Source organism: Symphalangus syndactylus, chromosome 18 (genome assembly GCF_028878055.3).
Source record: "Symphalangus syndactylus isolate Jambi chromosome 18, NHGRI_mSymSyn1-v2.1_pri, whole genome shotgun sequence".
Lineage (NCBI taxonomy): Eukaryota > Metazoa > Chordata > Mammalia > Primates > Hylobatidae > Symphalangus > Symphalangus syndactylus.
The window spans coordinates 95,724,912-95,748,380 of record NC_072440.2 but is presented as its reverse complement, the minus strand read 5'-3'; the positions used below and the strand labels follow the sequence as shown (position 1 = coordinate 95,748,380).

The window sequence follows — 23,469 nt, the reverse complement described above, 5'->3', positions numbered from 1 at the left end:
TGATTCACATGGCTATTAATCATACAAGAGCCCATTTATGACAAACGCAGGTCACTCCCTTTGCATGACAAGGCACATGGGTCCACAGAGCCCCATTATCCAAAAAAAACACAGAGCATTGTGGGCGATGCAGGCGAAGGCGAGTGCACATACACAAGCGGACATTGTAAGGCTGTTTGCACAACCCCGCCGTGCTCCTCGCGGATTTCCTGCCAAGGAGACATTTAGATCTCACAGAGGCGGCTGCAGACATTTGCTCATTCAACATGGCTTCAGGCAGTGGCTGCGGAAACCTGGTGCATGGTACCCTCTGCTGGTCATCTCTGGAACTGCGGGCCAGGGATACCGGGGATAAAGCACACAAGGGGGACCCCAGGCTCTTCTCTCCCTCCCTTGTCTAAAGAGTACAGTGCAATAGACATGAGCTTTGCTGTCTGAAAAGTCTGACTTTAAATATCAACATCTCAATTGTAACATGGATTAGCCACAAGACCCTGGGCATGTCATCTCACCCCTCCTCAGACCTCAGCTTCTAGCTGGAGACCACATATTTCTACCACAGGACCCTTGCACTTGCCAGTCCTTCTGCCTGGAATGTTTTTCCACAATCTGAATAGATTTTCTTTATATATTCATTCGGGATTTATTTTTCAGTGGAGTTCAACCTAACTGTTTTGTCCAAAATACTATTTTACTCCCACTCTCCAGTAACTCTGCTTTTCTTTTTAGTATATGTCATCATTTATTTATGTACCCTCAACTCCTAGAATAGGGCCTGACACATAGAAGGAATGTCATACATATATGTGGAATAAATAAGGACATCTTCCATGACTCCCCTGTCGCTTCTCCTCCTAAAACAAAACATATGCTTCTTCCTCCATATTACAGGGGAAAAGAGGTTCTCAGATCATCCTGATATTTTATTCACACACTCTTACTGGTCAGAGAATCTACTACTGTGTAGTATCCAGAACCGTTTCCAGGCCTCTGAGTATGGTCTGACCAGAAGGACTGCATCTCGCTTCCATCTGGACACTAAACCTCTACTGATGTAACCCAAGATGGTACTGAGGCATTTTGGCAGACAGACCATATTGCCAATATGTACTGATTTACAGCCAACAAAAAATGCAATTAAGTACTTACTGCTTACTTAGTAAGATGAATAATAATAATAACTTCCACAGAGTGTGCATATATTCTGTGCTAGGCATTGTGCTAAATACATATAGTGTCATCTTCAATGCCAAAAGCAAACTCAAGATTCTGTGCTACTACCATCTCCCTTTCAGAAATGAGAACACTGAAGCAAGTGAATAACTTGCCTAAGGTAACTCAGTTAATCACCAGCAGAACTGGAATTTAAACACAGCCCATCATACCAGGAAACTCACAGTCTAAGCCACTATGTTATTTTGTCAAATACTCCTGCACTATTATTACATGTTTTTGGGAAACAGAAAATGGCTTAAGACATGGCCTGCGGCCATGGAACAGGGAGAAGTGTCCCTGATCCAGCCCAGTGGCCCAGTCCTGTTTAGGTACAGACGATAAAGTTGAGACTCAAAAATCCCAAGGCTTCGGCAGCCTATGTACACTGCCCCATGTAGTTGGAACACATGATAAACTTCTGTGAAGTTCCTAGAAATTACAAGCATAACCAAAATTTCTGTATAGTTGGCAAAACTGTATAGGCTCTGCTTAGTTACCTAACTACCCACATTTCACTTCCCATTTTATTCAATTCTGCTGATCCTCCCTCTATCCATCACCCCTCATCATCCTTGGCACTTGCCTCAAAAATAGGATTGACTTCTCTTAGTCCCAACATATATATATATATATACCCTGTATATCTTGCATATATTTCTATCAAAAATATAATATTTACACCTATCTGTTGAACTTCTTGAGGACAGGTATTAATCATCAATCCATCCCCTGTACCTAGCACAGTTCTTAATACAGAGTTGAAATCTAGTGACTAGGCCGGGGGCCGTGGCTCATGCCTGTAATCCCAGCACTTTGGGAGGCTGAGGCGGGCAGATCATGAGGTTAAGAGATCAAGACCATCCTTGACAACATGGTGAAACCCTGTCTCTACTAAAAATACAAAAAAATTAGCTTGTGTGGTGGCATGTGCCTGTAGCCCCAGCTACTTGGGAGGCTGAGGCAGGAGAATTGCCTGAACCCAGGAGGTGGAGGTTGCAGTGAGCCGAGATTGCACCACTGCACTCCACCCTAGTGACAGAGACTCCATCTCAAAAATAAATAAATAAATCTGGTGACTAGTCAAAGAAATAAATACATGAGCATTGCTCTTTTTAGAGACTAGGGCTAAATAAAACACGGCTCCTGTAGTAAGGACCAGTAAGGATGAGAATCTGCGTTCCAAGACAACTATAATGGGGAGGAAGACTCTAGTGAGGACTGTGATCTGGGTAAAGGCAAAGTGTTTGGGGAAAGGAGTCTAAAAGAGGAGGTGCCTCATCTGGACTAGAATAGTCTGGGAGGGTTTCCTGCAGAAAGGGGCTGTAGCTCGAGGTGGAGGAGAGGGAGAAACTCCCAGTGAACACCCCACTGCCAAGACACCTGTGAGCTGTGAAGAAGGGAGCCCAACGTCCTTCACTTTGGGATCTGCTGAGATCGCACGTACTGGGCAGAGGGGCAGGGGTGGTGGTGGTGGAGGTTGGACATGAGGGGTCTCTGGAGTGGCAGCCATCACAGGGTTGGCTTTAAGATCTGCGAAAGCCAAGCCATTGCCATCTCCCAATCTTCTGGTTATGTTGAAGTAGTGGGACCAGGTTTCCTGTGTGGCTCTTAAGCCTGCTCTGAAAGTAGTTTCCTGCCAGGCCACGATACCTGTCCCAGTCCTGCAGGAGGGACTCCTTGCCCTCTGCACCTTGTGCCACAGCCCCCTGTGTCCTCTCTCCCACCACATTTCCACATTCCTGGTCACTCCTGCTTACCTGCCTGGCTCTCCTCCTAGGAGGTGAAGACCCCCTGGATGGGAACTGGAACTTACTTGTGATTGAATCCACAGCAAACCACCCAGGGAATGTGTGTGGCTGAATACATGAAAGAATAAGTGAAGAATGATAGTGTGAAGGCCACAATCAGAATCCAAGTCCTTCCAGCCTGAGGTTCTTCCAGGCAACTACTTAGAAAGAGAGAAAGAGGGAAGGAAGGGAGGGCATGTGGATGGGAGGGGGGAACAGGGTGAGAGGATAGGAAGAAGGAAGGAAGGAAGGAAATAAGGAAGAAAGAGAAAAGGAGGAAAAAAGAGGGTGGGATGAAGGGAGGGGAGGAATAAAAATGGTTCCACCATGGTGACACTCAGTTTAATAAAGATATAGCTAAAGATCTCATGCTATGCTTGAAAGTTAAAAGAAAGATAATTTGAGTCAACAAAAAAAGTGAAATATGTCCTCAATGATGCACAAATTAACTTCTAAAAAAGACAGCATGATTTGAGAAGAGCCTGCCACCCACTGCTAGGATGTGATGGCCAGAGACTTACTTCCATGATGAGAAGCCTGCAGAACCATCTCTGCTCTGGCCTCTGAAGCAGCCAATCAGCTGCAGGAGGCTGAGCTAGGTGAGAAGTCCAACTTCAAGGATAGACGCTGAAAAATAGCAATGTCTCCCCACCAAGCGGAGGTGGATGCTCATTTTATGGATGCTTCTTGATATGGTTTGACTGTGTCCCCACCCAAAATCTCATCTGGAATTGTAGGTCCCATAATCCCGACACGTCGTGGGAGGGACCTGGTGGGAGGTAATTGAATCATGGTGGCAGTTCCCCCCCCCATACTGTTCTCATGGTAGTGAATGTGTCTCATGAGATCTGATGGTTTTATAAATGGGAGTTCCCCTGCACAAGCTTTCTTGCCTGCTACCATGTAAGACGTGACTTTGCTCCTCATTCGTCTTCCTCCTTGATTGTGAGGCCTCCACAGCCATGTGGAACTGTGAGTCAATTAAACCTCTTTCCTTTATAAATTACCCAGTCTTGGGTATGTCTTTATAACAGCATGAGAATGAATTAGTACACTCCTTTAAGTCAAAATTCCAGCTGAAGGAATTTTGAAGAATGCTGAAGGCTGGGAGACTTCCATGCATTTTCAGGAGTGCATTTTCAGGTATTTACTGCCTCCACCTCTGGGCAGGAGAGCCAGCGGGTAGTCCTGTCCCAGGGGAGGACATGATTCTCTTCAGTCCTGTTTCCTAATGCATACCAGAGCAGTCACAGAGGACCCTGACACTGAAATCCCAAGGAGACTCATTCCCTGCTTTCAAAGCCCTTCATCTAAATCAAATTCTCATGATCTGATAACTACACTAACAGCAGCCATTCGCTAAGTGTCAGCCCTGCACTCAATGCTATGCTAAGTGCTACACGCAAATGCCCTCATTTAATTCTCACAATTACCCTCCAGTAGGTTAGTTTGAAGAGTTACTGTATTGTATATTTCTGCTAAATTGGAGAGCTTTTCTTTGGGCAAATGCAAGAGCTTGCAGTTAAGTACTTTATCCACTAAGGGGCATTATCATCTCACATTAAAAATGCCAGACCTGGTCAGGTAGGTACAGAATACAAATGTAGAAATTTGTGAAAAAAGGACAAAGCAGAAGTATCAAGTTCAACATCCTGAACATTTTCTAAAAGTGATTCCCCTCATTTGTAAAAAGTGTTTAAACTCACAGTTGTAGTAGCCAATGCTTACTTAATGTAGTAGTAACCCAATTCCCGCTTCAAGGTCATTTCAAAAGCATCTGTCTTGACCACTTTGCCAGAAAACGGGGCTATGACATTTGAGAAGGAAACATGAATAGACTTAGCCATTTGGCTTAGTAATTATCCTCTCCAGCCCCTTCAACTAGTTTCTTAAGTCACGTTTTCCACTGAGGAAAACATCTGCGTTGTGGCTGAATCAACTTCACTCAAGTTAAGGGTAAAAAGAAAGGTTGGAATCCTACCACAAGCTTATCAGAATGAGTTTCTATAACTCATTTAAACAAAACCTCCACTTAAAATTATATTTTGGGTCTGGAAAATACTCTGGAAATGGAAATGCACATAGTTGAAGACCCTCAATTCAAGATCTGTACCCCCGAGCCTGCTCTTATGGACAGATGGGAGATGGACAAAGGTCCAAGTTGCTTCCATGGTGGATGTCCCTGCAGGAAATCTGCAATCCATAAAAGAAGGCAGCAAAGTCCTTGTGGAACTTCCCTGTTTAGATTGATAAGCCAAGACCACAATTAAACCAAACAAACAAACGCACAAAGTTTATCTCTGAATTTCTGTGTAAGCGCAGCCTGGCTCCTGATGACTCAGCCATGCTCTATCCTGATTTCAACCTTCCCCTGTCGTCAGGGTTCCCAGGCTGCTGTCTGTGGCCACACAGTCCTCTACATTTGAACGCTTTGCCTTTCACCCTCTGGAGAGCTTGCAAGCCTCCCAGACAGATCACACACTCTTTGGGCTATTTCTTCATTCCACTTGAAGACAGCAAATTGTGATTCCAGCACGAGGTCTGAGTTGCTCCCCAGCTCATATCATCTGACAACCAGCTCAGCTACACAAAATAATCTCAGGTCCTCTGGTGCTCAGTGGAGGATGGAAAATACACTGAGGAAGGAGTGTGGAGACACCCGGTCACCTGCCACGTAGCAGCTGTATGGCCTTGGCAAGGTGCCACATCCCTCTCCACAGCTGCCTTTTCTTGAATGCCTACTGGATGCCAAGCTCTTTGCTGGCTCTTACTCATCTTCAAAATCTCTCTGCAGAGTAGTGCTTTCAGATAAGGAAACTGTGGCACAGCAAGATTCTGGTACTCACGAAGACCATTCCCTTCTGTGTGACTCCATTAGATGGACTGAATCAGGCTCCAAACAGGAGCCAGTAGTTCTTGTCCATAAAGGAGCTCTGGCAATGAATTCTGCATAAATTGTTTCTAATCATAAAATACAAAATGGCTTATTTTTTTTTCCTTTGAGTTTTCTAGGCTCTTACTGCTCTGAGCATGGTCTGGAGACTGGCACCCACCTGGGAGCTTATTACAAATGCAGTCTCTCAAGCCCCACCTCAGAACTGCTGAACGCAAGTCTACGTTTTAATGGAATCCTCAGTGTCCTCAAGTTTGAGAACCACTGCACTTGACTAAGGATCTGAAATCCCAGTGTCATATCCCCTTCTTTTCTGCCTCCCCCAAGTACCCAGTGGTTGTTCTAGGATTGGTCCCGAAATCGGGAGTCCCTCTCCCACTGGTTTAGTATGCATTTGGTTTTACAAGTGGACCCCTTGATTAGTCCCACTTGAACAAATGAAAGTTTACATTGCAACCAGGGATAGGACTTACTGAGCCCCCACTGCAGGCTGGGCTTTGTACTAAGTGCTTCACATACAATATCTCAGTCCTTGAACTGGACTAGACAGCTATGAAGTCTTCACTCTTTCTACAACCAACACTGCCTCCACTCTCCCAGCCTGCTTCTTCACCTGCAAATGGGATCACACAGAGGTAGACCCAATGATCCCTCAGATCCCTCCAAAAGTAAGCTTTATGAAATTTCCAAGGTTCAACTCTCCACAGAAATCTCTGTTATAATAGAAAATCTAGATCGCTAAATGCAATGCAAAAGCAGAAAACAGTCAATCTACATATTGCAGCTATTACTGAATGTTACTGTAACATTTGGTGGCTCAGTGACGAGGCAGCTGGTCTTTCTGAAACGATACCAGCAGCTCTCCCACTGGGATGTCCCTGGTGCAAACTGGGAGGTGCAGACGGGACACAGGGCAAGTGCCCTCCGCAGGCCTGGGGTTGGCATGGTGACGCCTGGGACCATCTTCACTCAATTCTTCTTTTCCATTTCGCTCGATTATCACTGTGTGAGATCTTGCCCCAGAAGGACAGAGCAATCCTGAGGGCGAGGCCTGATGTCAGGGGAGAACAAGCCAGTCTTTGTCAGGTCCCTCAAGGGGACGAGGCCAGCCTGGCTCAGGCTGCACACAGAAGAGGCCTGTGCTCACTCAGCCGTAGAGTGGTGGCCTGCTCCATCCTTCATGGTGGGAACCCGCCACTTGAACATTCTACATCCCCCTCCTCCTGACTCCAGGGCTGGGCGAAGTGGAGGGATCTGCTCCTGGGGCCTGCAGGCATTTGCACTAAAAAGGCTTCAAGTAGAACTTACTGCTCACACTAGCACCAAAAACTCTTTGTTGAACAATTCCTCTCCCCTTGGCTGGTTTCCCACTATCCCATTCACAATGGCATCCTTTCCTACGTCACCCTTTGTCAACTCTCCAGCCTTCCCTGGCTCCCCCGGGCTCCTGCTTCCACACTGACTCTGGGCCTCTCACTCCCTCTGAAAGGTTTCCTCGCTCAGAGGACCTTCCTGCCTCTGGACTCCTAAGACCTTTCCTTGGTTGTCTGAAGGGCACAGATGGCGTCACACTCTAGGGATGTCGGCCGGGTGTTCATCCTGATATCTGTCAGGATGCTGGCCTCGGTTTTGCAACTCAGTCATCCAGGAGATGCTTCATAAATGGTCAGCAAGTGTTTGAACCTATGTTGTACTGCAGACACTTGCTTCTAATAGAAAATTCAACTGAGGCTTTAAGTCAAAATAAAAATCGCTAACAATCACGGAGTCCTTACAGTGCTCCAGGCACCTTTCTAAATGCTTACCCATATTAACTCATGCAGTGATCCCAGAACCCTTACAAGGTTGGTGCTATTAGTCCTCTCATTTTAGAGATAAGGAAACTGTCCTATGAAGAGGTTTGAAAACTTGTCCAAGAGCATCTGGCTCTAGAGCCTGGGCTCTTAACCGCAGCACGACAAAGGATTATATTAAGACCACAATTAAAGCAAATCGTACCTGAAGCCCACTAACATGTACAATATTTGCTATACAGGGGTCCTGAAACTAGGTAAGTGTGCCTCTGCAAATGTCATCAAGTTTCTAGGCTCCTTGTATTACACATTATAGCAACTGAAGACAATTGATAGATGGCTGTTCCCCTTCTCCCTTGATTTGCAGCATAGTCAAGCCTTCAGGTCTGGAGACAGGAAAGAGCTGAGGTACGAGAAAGGAGGTCCTAAGAGGAGCACTGATGACCAAGTGGGGTCCTTAGAGGACATACTGGCCAAATTGGTTTCAGCAGTCACGATTCTTCATAACTCCTCTGCCAGTGTGCACCTGGCCCCAACCCCAGGACTCTGCCTACTTCCGGGTCAGTGCAGTCTCTATCCTGGGGCCAGTGTGCCGCCAGCTTACAGCTCCAAACAGAGAAAGACAGGCTTGCCATCAGGCCTAGGCCAAAACCCCCTGCTAAGCCGGTTCTCCTAGATTCCAACCCAAAGAAGGAACAAAGACAGGGTTGGAAGAAGGAGGGAGAACTGAAACCAAGGAACTGAACATTGTAGCTGCGCCAGAGCTCTCAGCACAGGGCTGGTAGCTGCCTCATTAAGGCCTGCAGCCAGGAGGGTAGGGTACAAGCTGAGCCCCTTTCACTCTGTGAGCCAGATCAGCTGTTGTCTGTTGAGGGCTGACAGAGGCCTTGCCTGCTATGAAGAGGTGAGAGGTAATTTATCTCCCTCCAGCGGGGCTTCCTGTTGGTGGTGGTTTAAGTGCAAACTCCACACCAAGGTCCTGCCAGGTCATGTGCGATTTAACAGGACTCAATGACTCTTTTGGGAGTTGGGTATCTTAAAGACAAGTTCAGAGATGGAAGAAGTTGCATGATCAAGCCCAATTCCCTCATAGTTATGATGAAGGGAAGAGGGCTGACCAAGGTTAATTGGTTACTCAGTGGCAGTTTGGACTAGAATCCAAGTTAAACCCAGATATCATGGTCACTTTTTGTTTTTCTCCCTCTCTCCCTCTTTATTTATTTTTAAATCTGTATCCTTGTTGTACCAAGAAGGCGCCACAGAAAGGCAGCACTGTGGGGTTTTGAAGGAGAAAGGAACTCTTTCCAGCTGGGCTATCAAGTCAGGCTTCCTTGGGGAGGTGGTCTTTGGTGTGGATTCTGAGGACGTGGAGGACTACAGAGCCCAGGCCAGCATGAGAGTGTGCTCAAAACTGCCTCAGTGCAGGAGCAGGGGCAGGAGGATGCTGCCTCTAAAAAGAACACTGCCCCTTTCTCTCTTCACTCCCTCTTCCCAGCATATTCTCTTTCTTTCTCTTTTTAAACAATCCTTTTGAATTTCTCCTGATATAAAAGGGAATGCTCACTCCCCCTGGGTGCAGCCCGGGTTTTGGAGAGAATGGAGTCAGAGAAAGCACTTGTTGAGGTCTACTTTTCCTTAGAGAAGAAGAGAAGAAACCCAGGTCATATGTCTTGTCCCCAGCCCAGCCCATTAGGAAGAACAAATAGGGCCCCTAAGAACAAGAAACCAGACAGCCCTGGCTGTAAGGAGGGCAAGTGATTCTAAATGCATTTCGGTAAAGAGCATGTCACAGAGCTGCCCTTGTCTTCAAAAGACTCCATCAGAGCAAAGCACCCACCCCAAAGCCCCTCGCTGTTGAGATGTTTATGCCAACTAGAACTGAGGCATGGTTAGGTTTAGAGATGATTCTGTAAGGAGGGATGGCTGCCCAGTCTCTAGAACTAGAACCAGCTTCCTTGTAAGGTGGTGAGTTCCCCGTCCCTGAAAGCATGTGAGCGGACACCCGAAGGGAAAGATGTAGCTTTCAGAGGGCTTCTAGACATATGCTGCTCTGACTTCACTCTTGCCCGGTCCTGCATTTTGGAGTCCAGGTGAGACTCAAATCCAAACACAATGCTTAGTTTCATAATTTCCTCCTTGATCTGCCTGAAGCCCCATCTGCTTGTGGAGAGGGTGATACACAGCATGAACAGTGCAAGAGGGGACAATTAGACAAGAGTTTGGATCCTGATGTCCTCACAGCTATGGGCTTTGGCCAAGCCATTTCCTCCCTGAGCTTCAGTCTCATCTTCTGTACCTGGTCCCAAGCTACTTCCTGGAGCTTGTGAACATCCAGTACCATGAAGTGCAGAGATCTTGGCACAACCAGGGAAGTGTGCAGGTGAAAGATTAAGTCTAGCCCATCCATTCATCTTCCAGCCAACAGGGGTGATGGGAGGTCAACTGCACCATGCTCTGAGCTAGGTTCTAGAATAAATTCTACATAATGTACACGTACATACATACACACATATATACCCATATATACACACATGTAGGTACATGCATATGTACATACACATGTACATAAAACCCTCTGTGTGTGTGTGTGTGTGTGTATATATATATATATACATACATATATATATGTATATATATACACACACACACACACATATATATATACACACACACACACATATATATACACACACACACACACACACACACATACATATTCCACCCCAAGTGTTCCACCCCAAGAGTTCCAAAGGGAAGGTAGCAGGGGAAATACAGTTTTCACTTAGAAAAAGCAGACTCGGGTCTCTGTAAAGCGGCATTTTACCACCAGAGAGCTATGGTGTAATCCATGCTGTTAAATGAGTGTTTCTGGATGATGAAGATGAATTCCTCCTCCTCTTCTTTCTACTTCTTTTCTTGGTCCCCTTACCCTATTCTGCTCACTAACACCTCCATAGGGTCAGAGAAAAGATCAATTCAAATTAGTCAATTCGCTTCTTTTTAGTCACTGTTGGGAACAAAGTGGGAGGATGAGGAGGTGGCTACTAATGGATTTTTGAAAAGCAGAGTTGAGGCATTATCTGAGCATGATGAGCAGGCTGGCTATTTCCTCCTCACCCATGACAGAGAAATGAATGTTGGCCCTTATTTATAGAACGCAGTTCTGTACCTGAGCATCTCACTTCCAGCTCCCAACTCCTACTCATCCTTCAATGCCCAAATCATATGGCTCCTTTTGGAGCCTTCCCTGACTTTCCTGGGCCGAGAACACATTCCATCCTCTGCATTCACATCACTGTTCATGTCTGGGTTCTTATCTGCCATCTGCTCCTCTGACTGTTGGCTGCTTTTGTCTTTGTCACGTGATTAGAAACTCCTTGAGGTTCTGACCATGTCCGATTTGTCCTGATGTTCACGGCCCAACACAGGGTGTGGCCCTTGGTAGATACTCAGATATTCCTGTTTAATGAGTGTGTAATTTCTAAAAGAAAACTCTGATTTTAGTATTCAGTGGAGACCGGGTTAAGGAATGTATATTACTCATTCATTTTCTGATGAGAAGAAAATGTAACAAGACCTAAATCCCATCATTTCTACTAGAATAGTTTAAGTTTTTGCCAGCCAATTCTAAGAGAAACAAAACTTATGTTCTAACCATTTCACAGCTATCTGTGTACTAAGACTGGGCATGAAATGACGAGTTTAGCATTCACTACAGCACCAATGGTGGGAAGGGTCATTGTATGCATCTGCTACCCACAGCCATCTCATTCAGTTGATCTGTGTGAACTTATTTTAGAGCCAAGGAAACTATAATCTTATGACAATATATGAAAGAGGTATAAAATAAGCATTTTAAGGAACCAGGGTTTCAAATAAAATTAGGCTCTTTGCCTCTTAAAACTCCAATCCTAATAACTCATCCATTTTTGCTTAAAAACTGTGAGCAGCTCTAAGCTGTCCTCAAAACAGACTCAAACCACTTGGCTTGGTCTGGAAAATCCCTCATTCATACCCTCACCTCCCTCTCTAAGTGAGTTCCTCGGTCTCTCAGACTCACCTCTCCACATTCCACAGTCTCAGGAGGGAGGTGAAGGTGCACAGGATTCCCCAAGGCACAGTCCTTGCCTATGTATCTCCATCTCCCGGCCTGGAAATTCCTAACACCCTTCCCTGAAGCATCTTGACCTCCTTGCTTGGTTCCTGCCTGGCTACATCTCATCTCCAGGACTGAGTGCAGACAACCTGCTCCCAAGAAGCTTCCGTGGTTCCACCCCTCAATCTGGGTCAGGGACTCCTCCTCTGAGCTCCCCAAACACCCATTCCTAACGCAACACCGATCAAAGTGTGTTGTCTAGCCATTAGTGCGTCTCCTGGTAAAACCAGAAGCAACTCAGCCGCAGGGGCTGACCTAGTCCTCATTTATCCCCAGTGCCTGGTGCAGCACTCACATAGAAGAGGCACTCATATATCTGCTGAATGAATGATCCTCCTTCTACCCCGAAGGCGAGACAGACCAATAGTCTATTATGTAAGTAAATTCCAAGAGAACAGGTAAAAGTGACCTGTGGGAGGCTCCAGTGGAAAATCCCTACTCTAGCAAATTGACTCTACGATGATCAAATTAAGACAACTGTTTACATCAACGTACTTTATCGATGCAACTTCCCCAAGAAGCTTTGATAGCACCAGGCCATGGAGTCCTAAGAATGGGGCCCAGACTCATTAATCTGCAGAGTCCCAGTAGCTAGGGCCCAGTAAAGGTTTTTGAATGAATGACTAACACTACATTGGGAAAGAGCTCTGGGGAAGAGAAAGAAAGGGTAGAAGAATCTCCAGAAAAGCCAGGCAGAACATAAACGCCCAAGTCCTTTCTGCCCTCACTTGATTCCACAGGCTCCTCATTCCTTCTGCTCCAATCCTACTGTCACTCGAGGTTGGGTAAAGCCCAAGCGCATAACCTGCTCAGAGAGTTAGTTCTGGCTCTTCCTTCTAGCCTTGCTCCCTCACTTTCTCCAGATCTTGCCCAAATAATGCCTTATCCAGAGGTATTCCCTGGCACTGTATATAAAACAGTAATGCCCATTTCCCTCAACTCTCTAGCTCTCTGACTTAGCTTTATTTTTTTCTGCTTTATTTTTTTCATAGCAACTAATATTGCCTGATGTAATACATGCATGTTTGTTAGTTGTTGATGATCCCTTGACCCTACTTCAATGCAAGCTCCTTGAGAACAGGAACTTGGTTTTGTTCTGTCCTGTATCCCTATCACCAAGATAGCAAGAGCCACCCACTGCATGGTTCATGTTCCATGAACATCTATTGACTGAATGGATGACTGGATGAATGACTGCCTTAGAAAAGCTAACAGGCAAGGAAGAAAGCCCTGAATGAGCATGTGCTTGGACCCTGACTGTCTTGCTGAGTGCCAGGCCAGGATACTGCCCCAAATCAATTGACTCTTACTCTTGGTCTTGGATGTAGGCTAGCCTGAAGGGAAAAAGCCACTGGGAGGGAATTAGTTTTCAGCTAATACATCATGGGACAAAGGGCTAGGAAAGTAGTAGTTCTAACTTTGGGTATGGCAGAGAAAACCTTCCAATGGCCAGGCTGGAGAGGCAATCTGGCTAAAGTCCAGGTGAGAAAAGGCTTCTATGGATGAAGAGCTCTGAAATAAAAAGGCTGTTAACAGTTTCTCTCCTTTTTAAATCACTGGGGCTTAACAGTATTTGTGGACAAGGCCTGTCCTAGATTTTATGCACAAGGCTCAAATGAAATCTAGATATGGGATCAAAGCTATATTTAAGTAGCTCTAAAAATGGGTAGGTAGGGAAAGGAGATGGTATTTGCTGAGGTCTCCTATAAGCAAGAAACCATGCTCATGGGTGAATCTCACTTAATCCTTAACACCAGCTTATAACATGGAGTGTACTATCCCTACCTTACAGGTGGGGAAACAGAAGCTTGGGGATTTAAAATGGTGATTTAAGCAAAATCACTGAGCCAACACATAGCACAGCTGAGATCTGAAGTCAGGTGTGTCTAAGTCGCAAAGTTTTTCTCCTTCCTCTGAATTATGCTATAGCTCAGAAACCACTCTAGAGAAAGAAACTACAAGAGGAAGAAAGGAAGCAGGCATGAGATAAACATGTTCCCCAAAGAATAAGAGTCTGGCATAAGAAACAAGTCTGGGATAAGACAATCCTGGGAATGCAAAACAAGCTTTAGATATCACCTGGTCTTACCTTCTGTCCTATGCTTAGCTTCGTGAAATGCTTCTGGTTTTAGTTTTTCAGAAAAGGCAAGGTATCTAGCTGAAAAAGAAAAGCTTCAAGACAGAGGACAGCAGAAGATAACACCAAAAACTAGTGCAAGAGTGAAGATGTGTGTCCATCTCAGTGTGTTGGCATTTTTTTCATGACTCCTGACCATGATTCCTTACGCTGGGCCTGCGTAAGGGAGATGTGTTAATATACCACAGTCCAGGCAGCTGAACGCTTGACCAAACTTTAGTCATCTGGGAGGGAGGTCAGCCTACATCAGGTGCAATTCCAATGAAGACATTCTAGTAGATGTGGCCACATTCCTTGCACATAAGAAGGAAAGGATCCATAAGTGACTGGGAGGAGGGGAGAGAGAAGAGCAATAAGCAGACAGAGCCATTGCGTTGGTGGTCAGGAAAGCGGGTGATGAGAGTGGTTAGCTGCAGCCTGTCTGCTGTAAGCGCTCTTGGATGAAACTTCATGAACTGAATTTGTTTCTAAAGATGTTGTAGCAGGTGGGATGCAAATCCGTTCTCTGACATGGGATCTAAATTCCATCTCAGATTGGCTACCAAAGGACCTCTCCTCCTACTGTCTAAATCTAGTTGGCTAGCATGGGCAGAAAGGAACACTAAATGATTCTGCAAGGAAAAAGGAACCTAGATCTACAGCTCGACTGTTCTTCCCCTGCATGTAATTCTCAGCTACCCTCTTTCATTCCTTAACCCTCAAAAGACTCAGGATAGCACAGATCTCACTCAGAATACAGCTATAGAACCCAGAGCCTTGAACCCTTTCCTTAATACTTTCATGTCTTTCATAACATAAGCATGCATATGACATACTTCCTGTGGTATAATGATGGTTATCAGTGTGCTACACGTTATAACCAAAGTCAATTGTTTCTTACCTGGAAATATCTCCTGTGATTCAGTTTCACCAATCCAGGCTGATGGGATGAACCAGCTTAGCTGCTGTCTGGCCAAAGTAAGTTGGACTTCCCAAATCAGGACAGTGGCCTCCTAGAGTCCTGTAGCTTTTCTGTCCTTAAGATGGTGGTACCCTGCTAAAAAGGGAATGCAAGTCATGTTACTGTGAGAAGCAATTTCCTATTCTCCACTAGTCACAATATATTTTTTAAGGAGAGCAGAGAGTCACAAGATCATAGATTATCAGGCCTGAAGGACATCTAAGAGACAGTCTTGTCTAATTCTTTCATTTTATAATTAGGGGATTGAGGCTCAAAGAAGAAACCAGCCTCACTCGGGGACTCAGCAGTTTGGGAGTTGAATCCACACTGGAACATGTCTCTGACTCTCTGGCCTTTGACATATTTTTTAAATGCAGCCATGTGGTCAGGCTGACTTCTCAAACAAGTGGTCATTGACCTTGAATGGGAAGTCTTTTTATTTTTTGTTTAACAGATTTTGAAAAAGGGAGGTGGCACTTTTTCCAGATTGCTGTTTTTGTAGTTTCACCCCTGGGAGCTAAATTAGTAAAACAGCCCACCTCAGGCATGTGGTTGGGATGGTTCTCCCTGTTTCTCATTAGAAAAATATTGTTATAAAATACCATGACCCATGAACACAGTGACACAGTGGGGAGTGAGTGCTGCTCTTCAGCGAGAAGCACATGTGGCCCCAGGTGTCTCTCTCTCTCTCTTTCCCTCCGTGTTTCAGAGAAACACAGCAACAGACATGAACTCTTTTTCCATGAGTATCATTTATTGCTTTTTCCATGAGTATCATTTATTGGCTCCTGTGCATTTGAATGGCCACTCCTTTGTGCAGAAAACCAAATCATAGAAAATAGAGGGGAGCTCTCACTTATTAAGCAAATATCTCTCAGGCATACCATGAGAATTGTATAGATATACTTTCTTATTAATTTGTCCTCAAAAAATCCCAGTGAGATACCATTAATTCCATTTTTCCAAAGAGGTAGGAAACCAATCTTTCAAGAGCTAGGATGATCTGCAGAGTCAAAAAGAGATACAATGCAGAAGCAGAAATAAACTCATGCCTCCTAAATCTACTTTTTGCTATCTAAACTGAACTATATAGTTTGTTACCAGGGCAAACACTAGAGTTGTCTGTTTTTTCCAATGTTTCAGCTCAAATGCATGAGACAGTTCTTTAAAGCTGAAATTGTTGTAAGGGCATGAAAGATTATTCTTATTAGATTCTCTTTCTGACGGGGGTGGGGGATGGTGGTGGGGCTTGTGGGGGAAGTAGGGGTCTAAAGTCCAAGACTTCCTGCCAGGCTCCCAGCTGGGGCTCCCAGGCCCCCAGAGGCTGGGCTGGTTCTGGCTCTCAGAAGCAGGGGCAGCAGCAAGAGGGCACCTCAGGAAGTCACAATTATCAACGCTCCCTGGCTCAAGGCTTTGTTCCTGTTCTCAGACAACAAGGGACATGCCAGGAGAGATGGGGTGGGGGTGGAGAAAGAGGAAGAAAAAACAGGAAGTGAAGTGGGGGAGGAGGGAAGGAAATGATAGAGAAAACACAGCAACTCTGAAATGTCCTTGGCTTGATGAGAAAGTGATTTCTGAGTGGACATTAGTGGAGCTGGGCCCTGCATTTTAGGAAACCGGATTGTGATGGTAACAGGGCGGGGCAAAGATGTTTACTTCCTCCAAACTCAGGGTTGGGGTCCACAAATTCCATTTCCCACCACCAAGCACAGCCTGGCACAGGGCTATTTTCCACACCTCAGGTGTAGACACGGAAGGTGGTGAATTTCCAAAGAAGGATTCTGGGGTAAGGCCCTGTTCCTCACCTCTTGACTGTGGCTGAGGGGCCAGGCATGTCACAAAATGATCTGGAAACAAGAGAAAAGCTCTCAAAGTGATCAGGTATCAGGGAGAGCTATCCCATCCTCACTGCTTTTTTTTTTTTTTTTTTTTTTCCTCAAATGTCCTCAAAATTGAACCCATTTTCAGTGTGCATGACTGGGATGGATTCACTCAGCTGGGTTCAGCACAAATGCTGCTATCTTCCACTACAAAACTAAGAGGATCAGTCAGGCGGAACACTTGGTTTCCTCCTGATCATGATTCTAAGACACCTCCTGCTTGTTTTCCTATCCACTTTGTTCACTCCATTTACTTACTGAGGCTTACAGAAATTCCCCAACTCCAAATGCACATTGTAAAGAATGACAGTCACCTGGTAACTTGGAACAACCACACACAGAGATGACCCTAATAATAACTTAATAACGGAATACCACTTCTACTAATGCTAATACTATTCATAGACCCCTGATGGGCACCAGGGGGTAGAGAATGCAGAGCCCCTCATGGGTAAGCCATTACATACCGGTCCCCCCTACTCCAGCGGGTCCCCCATACTGGCTATGCATCTACGAAGCTAACAAAAAATACAGACCCAATCCAGAGTAGCGGTCAGGAAACTTGTATGGCTAAAAATCTTCTGAGAGGGTTTTAGTGTCACCAACCTGGCTCTGATCTATGGACTAGCATTCAGTTAACATGGACCCCCACTCAGCTCTCACCCTCACCCCACCTTCTCCCACCTTACAGATGCAACCACAAAGGCTCTCCAAGGGCAGGGGCTCACTCCAGGTCCCACAGCTAATGGCCTCCCAGGGATCTGCCCCACTCCTCCAAACCAAACATAGAACAACAAAAAGTCAGCATATGTTTGAGAGGACTCCAAGCCTTCTGAAGCAATTGCTGATGGTTTACTGTGTGAGTCACCCCGGGGCCAAGTGTCCATTAGGGAGAACAGAGAGCAAGGGGCGAAAAGAAACTGAAAACTCTCATCTCGCATCTCCACAGGCAGCACAACCTCACATATCACCAGCAACACCAGCATGCATTTGCTCCCATCCAAGCAGTCACAGGTGGCCCAGGCTATTTCCACAGTGCTATGCCCTGTGCCTGGCCTGGTGGGGATTCACACCACCCAACACAATCAGGAGTTTGCCCTTCTGTAGCACCTGACAGCCAGTGAAATGCTTTTCCATATCTTTTCACCTTTGCTCATTTTGAGAGTGGTACAAAGCTGAGGGGTAATCACCCCAGTTTATAAATGGGGAAGCCGAAATCAGAGACAGGAGGTGCCTTATCCAGAGTCTCAAAACAGAACTAGGACCTGAAATAGGCATCTCCTGTCTTCCAGTCTAGCGACCTTTCCCCGTGTCCTGTCCCTCCCCACCCCATTCAGGGGAGGGCTAGGGAACAGCTTCAAACGGCTGCTGCCTTCCCCTTCTGAATGGCTTTGGAAATTGAAAAGCAAGGCACAACAACTGAAGGGAAGGCAATATCCACTATGAGAGGCCGAAAGGGCCCCAAAGACCGCGTCCCCACCCTCCAGGGAGGGCAGTCAAGGGACAAAAAGTCCAGGGTGGGCATGCCTGTGCCCACAGTTCACCAACAGCAGAGCTTAGACTGAGTCCCTCAATGCCAGCAGCACAGACCAACACTGAGAAACCAGAAGGGGCAGGTGTTTAGATAATAAAAATAGCTAAGACTGATTAAGTACTTACTGTGTGTTGGGCTTTGTTTAGCACTGTACATGTAGCGACTCCCTGAAACCTCATGGCAATCGAACTAGGTAGGCATTATTATTGTCCCCTTTTACAGATGAGGTAACTGAGGCACAAAATGGTTAAGTCACTTGTCCATGGGATTTAGCTTTTGAGTGATAGAGTCAAGGTGTGAATTTAAGCAGTCTGGCTCAAATTCTGCAAAGCCAAACAGTGGAAAGAAAGAGAACAAAGCAAATACACTAGGAACAGATGACACCTTCCTTCAAAAGGAGAGAAGGAAGATAGGAGACTCTCCAGGCAGGAAAGACTGAGAGCTGCTGTGCAGGCAGAATTAGGAATTTGGTACCTAGTCCCCTTTGGGTAGCAGCCGACCAATGTCAGCCAACACCAGTAAATGACATCCTGGTGTTGGTGTTTACACAGCACCACTGTGGGAGGAGGGAGTGGCTGGGCCAGGGAGGGGATGAAGGGAGGGCCTGAGATGGGAGAGTCACCAGGATGGGTGGAGGGGATGATGCCTTGGGAAGCCAATTCCTATGTCCCAGAGGGATGGAGCAGCTGGGCAGGCAGGCAGGCGGTTCCCTTTCTGCATCCCCAGCACCAGCAGTGCACACATGCCCAGGACACCAGGCTTCGGGGATGCCACTGGGTTTCAGCCTCATGAAGCCTGGGAAGCCAGGAAAGACAGGGGTCGTCTCTCACCATTTCCACAACGAAGAGCTAAAGCCAAAAATAGTCACGGTCCTAGAATAATAACAACAACAACAATAGCCACCATTTGTTGGCAGGTTATGATTTGTCAGGAAATATGCTAGATGTGTATATAGATTATGTAAAAATGATACCAACTCTGAGAGGTCCATATGATTATTCTTAATTTACAGTTGAGGAAAGCTAAGTAATTCTGTAAAGGTCAAAGCTAGCAGGCTATGAGGAAGGATCTGAATCACCATTTATCGGACCGAGGCCCCTGATCTCACCTCAAAGCTGTGTGTGCTGTGAAATGGTTAAGTGACTTAACCACAACCGTGCAGCCGTGCTAACCCACAGCCAGCTTCTGGGCTGTGAGAGCACATGGGCACAGGTGTTTACGTCCACATACTCCCTACACTGCACATCCACACTAAGTGCTGCTAACCACTTTTATATACACAGTCATACAATTGGGGTGATTTAATGGTTTATCATCCAAATGAGGATACCTCTGAGAGTGAAAGGGGGCCCTTTTAATAATATTGCTGGGACAACAGGCAGACACCAGGATGGTCCTAGGCGTGTAAGAACATGCAGTCACCCGAATACAATCCAGACTCCCACAGGCTGGTTACTTTTATGTCCAGCCGTGTTGGTAGAGGACCCTAGTGGGCAATGCCTTGCTTCCCAATCCACACAAATACTCCTTCCCAATAATTCACTCTCCCTGTGTTCACCTGCCTGTCTTCTGAATTCACGGAGCTTGCTGGCCTTATAGATAAACAGGCTGATGCCACTTGGTTATAAAGCAGTCATGCTGTGGTTTGAGAAGGCAGGGTGTCACTAATTGAAACAGTGTATTTTAAAAGACTGGTGGGTTCCTTGTGCCCTGGCAGCCCGGAACCCTAATACCCAGCTGTTCTGATAAGCAGCCAGTCCATCAAGAGTGAGGGCTCTGTGGCTGTCCCATTGAGGACAGCCTGAGACAAGCAGATGGGAAACCAGCACAGGAGTACAGATGCCACCACTACTGGACCTCCTGGAGAAACCGCCGTCTACTGGGAGGACATAGACCTGGGGTCCTCAGGGGACAGGCGCATCTCTGAGACAAGGCCTGGCCTTTTTCTGCTGCCAGCAGGCACCGATCATGCATGGAGGTGAGCAGCTCTAGCCTGGTGAGAGATCCTCCCTTTCCCCCTGACTGGGCCTAGTGGGGAAGGAGGTAGCATTTAAAGCTTGTTTTTGTTTTACTCTTTCCCTAAGAATCTGCCTTCTTAGGAATCTCTGACCAAGAGGAAGGAAGAATCTGCTGTTCTTTTGAAGCCAGGAAGTCACTCTTAACAAACTCTCCCATCAATACAGGTAAAGTGCAGAGCTAATGAGAAAGCAGAGGGCATTTGTCTGTTCTCTGAAGACACCGTTTCTGGCATATGTTTAATCGTGGAGCATCATAGGACCTCGACGCCAGGGATTTTCAGAGGCCCCAGAGAAGCCTGCCAGCTCCTAGCAGCCCTGGAAACTGGCAGGGCTCTTGGAGGCACTGACGGGCAGGGCTCTAGGCCCTCATCCTGCAATAAAAGGAATAGAGATACTTTTTAGCTGTTTTGTGTAGGGACTTCTGCAAGTGATGATTTTTTGGTAAATAGACCCTTTTTCCAAATTAGGCCACATGCACAGGTTGTGGGAATTAGGGAATGCACTTAGATTCTTACCAGTTACCATTCAACACACAACAGCAGTGATTATGACCATATGTTATAATGTTATTCTGGGGGATGCTTAAGACCTAGAGAAGGAAAGGATTTGTCTGATGCCACCCAGCATGCAGCCTTCCCATGGTGGGAAGCCCAGCACAGAAGGAGCCCAGAGACCAGATAGTGACTAACTGGGAGTGGCCGTGGCTCAGGCAGTACTAGACAGTCAGAGGCCAACATGCCGGTGATGATGGTGATGGGGCAGAAGATACCAACCCTTATTCACTGAGCATTGACTGTTTGCCAGGCATGGTCTAGACATCACCTGGATGTTCCACCAGCCCTCTCCCCACTCTTGCTGGAAATGGCAGTGCTCCTATTATCCACATCTTACAGATAAGGAGCTGGACGGTCACTCAGAGAGGCTGAGTGATGAGCTCTGGGTTAATGGCGAGCAGATAACGAAGTGCGCATTTGGACTCACATCTGAGGGACCCCCACCTGGGCCCTGACCACTGTACTCTACAGCAAAGGAGAGGACCCAGGCCACCCTCAGAGGTGGCATTTATGAGTCATGGGGTGGGGAAGGCAGTTGCAAGCGGCAAATGGTAGCAGAACCAGAACAAGAGCTCAGATCTCTACTCCTGGGCTCACATTAGTCCCATTTCCCAAGGCTGTGGTTTAACATCTCTCTGTGGTCTTTGTAACACCTGAATAGCCATTAAGGTGAGTGCACCCATGTTCAGGGCAGGAGAACACCTGCCAAACTGGCTGCAGCAATCAGGAAACTCCACCAAGCTTTTCGATGAGTTCACATTGCACTGCCTGAACATAACCGGGGGGGGTGGGTTCCTTCTCCTTCAGACTGCATTTCAGAATGTCAGTTACACCAGGTCTCCTTTGAGTGAGGAAGTGGGAGACACATTAGAAACCCAAGGAGGCCAGCTTCCTCTCCTCTGACAACCCCAAGCAACAGCACAATTGGATGCCAGACAAAGGGGCATTTTTACCTCCCCCCTTCCCATCCACGGCTCCAACTACAAGAGCATCACCATTAGGGAGGGGTAATGGGCACACCTTAAGCAGGTTTGAGATGTCAGCAGCTGACAGCCTGCCTTGTCTCCATCAGGAAGGCAGCAATAAGACGAAAACCAACAGTCTGGGCTGAGTCTGAGCCTGACCACTCCCAGGTGATGCAAGCCAGGAGGATGCCTTGACTTAGTCTTGACCTGGGTCTACCCCTAACTTGGCCTTGCTGGGCTGTGTGACCTTTAGTCAGTCACTACTGTCAGATCCTGAGATACAACACCTGTTAAATGCAGATCATATGGAGATATATACCAGCAAGCCTCTTTGGACTACTTTGAAAACCAAATGAGCTATTATATTTGTGTTCGTGTTTTATCTCCACCATTGGGTGGAAAGTTACTTAATAGGAGAGGTCATGTCTCATTCATCTTTACAAATGATTGTAACTAGGCCAGAGCCCTGCACAAATGAGAAGAGGTGATGGTTGAATTTGTAAACTTCAGCTTCTCTGAGGGCAGTGAATAGCCCAGCGTAGCTGGGGAGGAAGGAAAGAGGTGACAGAGATACAGTGAGTGGAAAAAGAGGCTGTTGTCAGACTGTGGAGGGCTTTACACATACCAATGCTTCTAAATTTCATCTGTAGCTGGATGGTAAGCTGATATCCCAAATGCTTTAGTTAGCATTAGTGGAGGATGGGGCTTCAGAAAGAGCCTGGGGTCTCAAGCCCAACAATCATGAACCTCAGTCTCAGGTCTTTGGAGCTAAGCCTTAGTTGCTTTATCTGCAAAATGAGAATAACAGCTTCATTCCAGGGTCATTACGGGTACCTAGCATTTAAAGTGACCAGTGCAATATTTAGTATCTATTTGAATTTTAGCAAATACTACTGCCCTAAATGAGTGAGGCCAAGCTGACCTTGACTATCAGATGTAAAGGCATGTTACAGAGGTTCTAGGCCAACGCTGCCTTGGAGTGAGAAACTAAGCAATGGTACCATGGCCATACTGCAGTGAGGACGATCTAGAGTCAGTCTGGCTACAGTCATGTGTTGTCCAAGTTTCCAGCAATCGTGGTATGCTCTGGCATATCCTGTGAACACCTATAGCCCTCATGTACCCAAAGGCCACATGGTGTCACATGGCAAATACCCCCTGAGTCCCACAGACCACCTCAAAGCTTCCCAGTGCCCCAGCCTGCAGCACTATCTACAAGGGACACTGTCAAGTGGCTTCTGTTGGGTGTTCTGTAGAGACCACTTATGCCATAAGGCCGGCTAGGAGGCACAGCACTCTGGGCTGAGAAGCAGATCTGGGTTCCAGTTCCACATGGCAAGTGACTTGCCCTATGCACAGTGGCTGAACAGTCTTGGGACTCTCAATGCCTAGAAGTGCCCTTCAGTGGAGTGTTTCTGTAAGAGCTTCACCTAGGATATACACTGCCATTTGAGAAAGTCATGTTCTTATCAGGCAAACCTCTGCTAAAACTACCCTGACAATGAAGCCCCTTCTATAGAATGCTCCTGTTCAAACCCAACAGGAATATGCTGAAGTTCAGAGGGTGCCTGGTTTCTAGTTTCCACCTGACCAATTC

General features: G+C 46.4%; 1 protein-coding gene across 3 annotated transcripts in view; it reads right to left on the bottom strand.

Annotated features, from left to right (window-relative positions):
- The window catches only part of CYRIA (CYFIP related Rac1 interactor A), a 110,800-nt gene that overhangs the window by 53,857 nt on the left and 33,474 nt on the right, over window positions 1-23,469 (bottom strand). Inside the window, exons 1-2 of one of the 3 annotated variants that reach the window (XM_055251863.2) lie at window positions 16,727-16,743; window positions 14,862-15,017 (exon numbers count right to left, since the gene is read on the bottom strand). The gene's annotated coding sequence lies outside the window, so the exon portion shown is untranslated. Of the gene's footprint in view, window positions 1-14,861; window positions 15,018-16,726; window positions 16,744-23,469 lie in introns of those variants that run through there. The other 2 variants (XM_055251861.2, XM_055251862.2) reach the window with 2 other exon arrangements.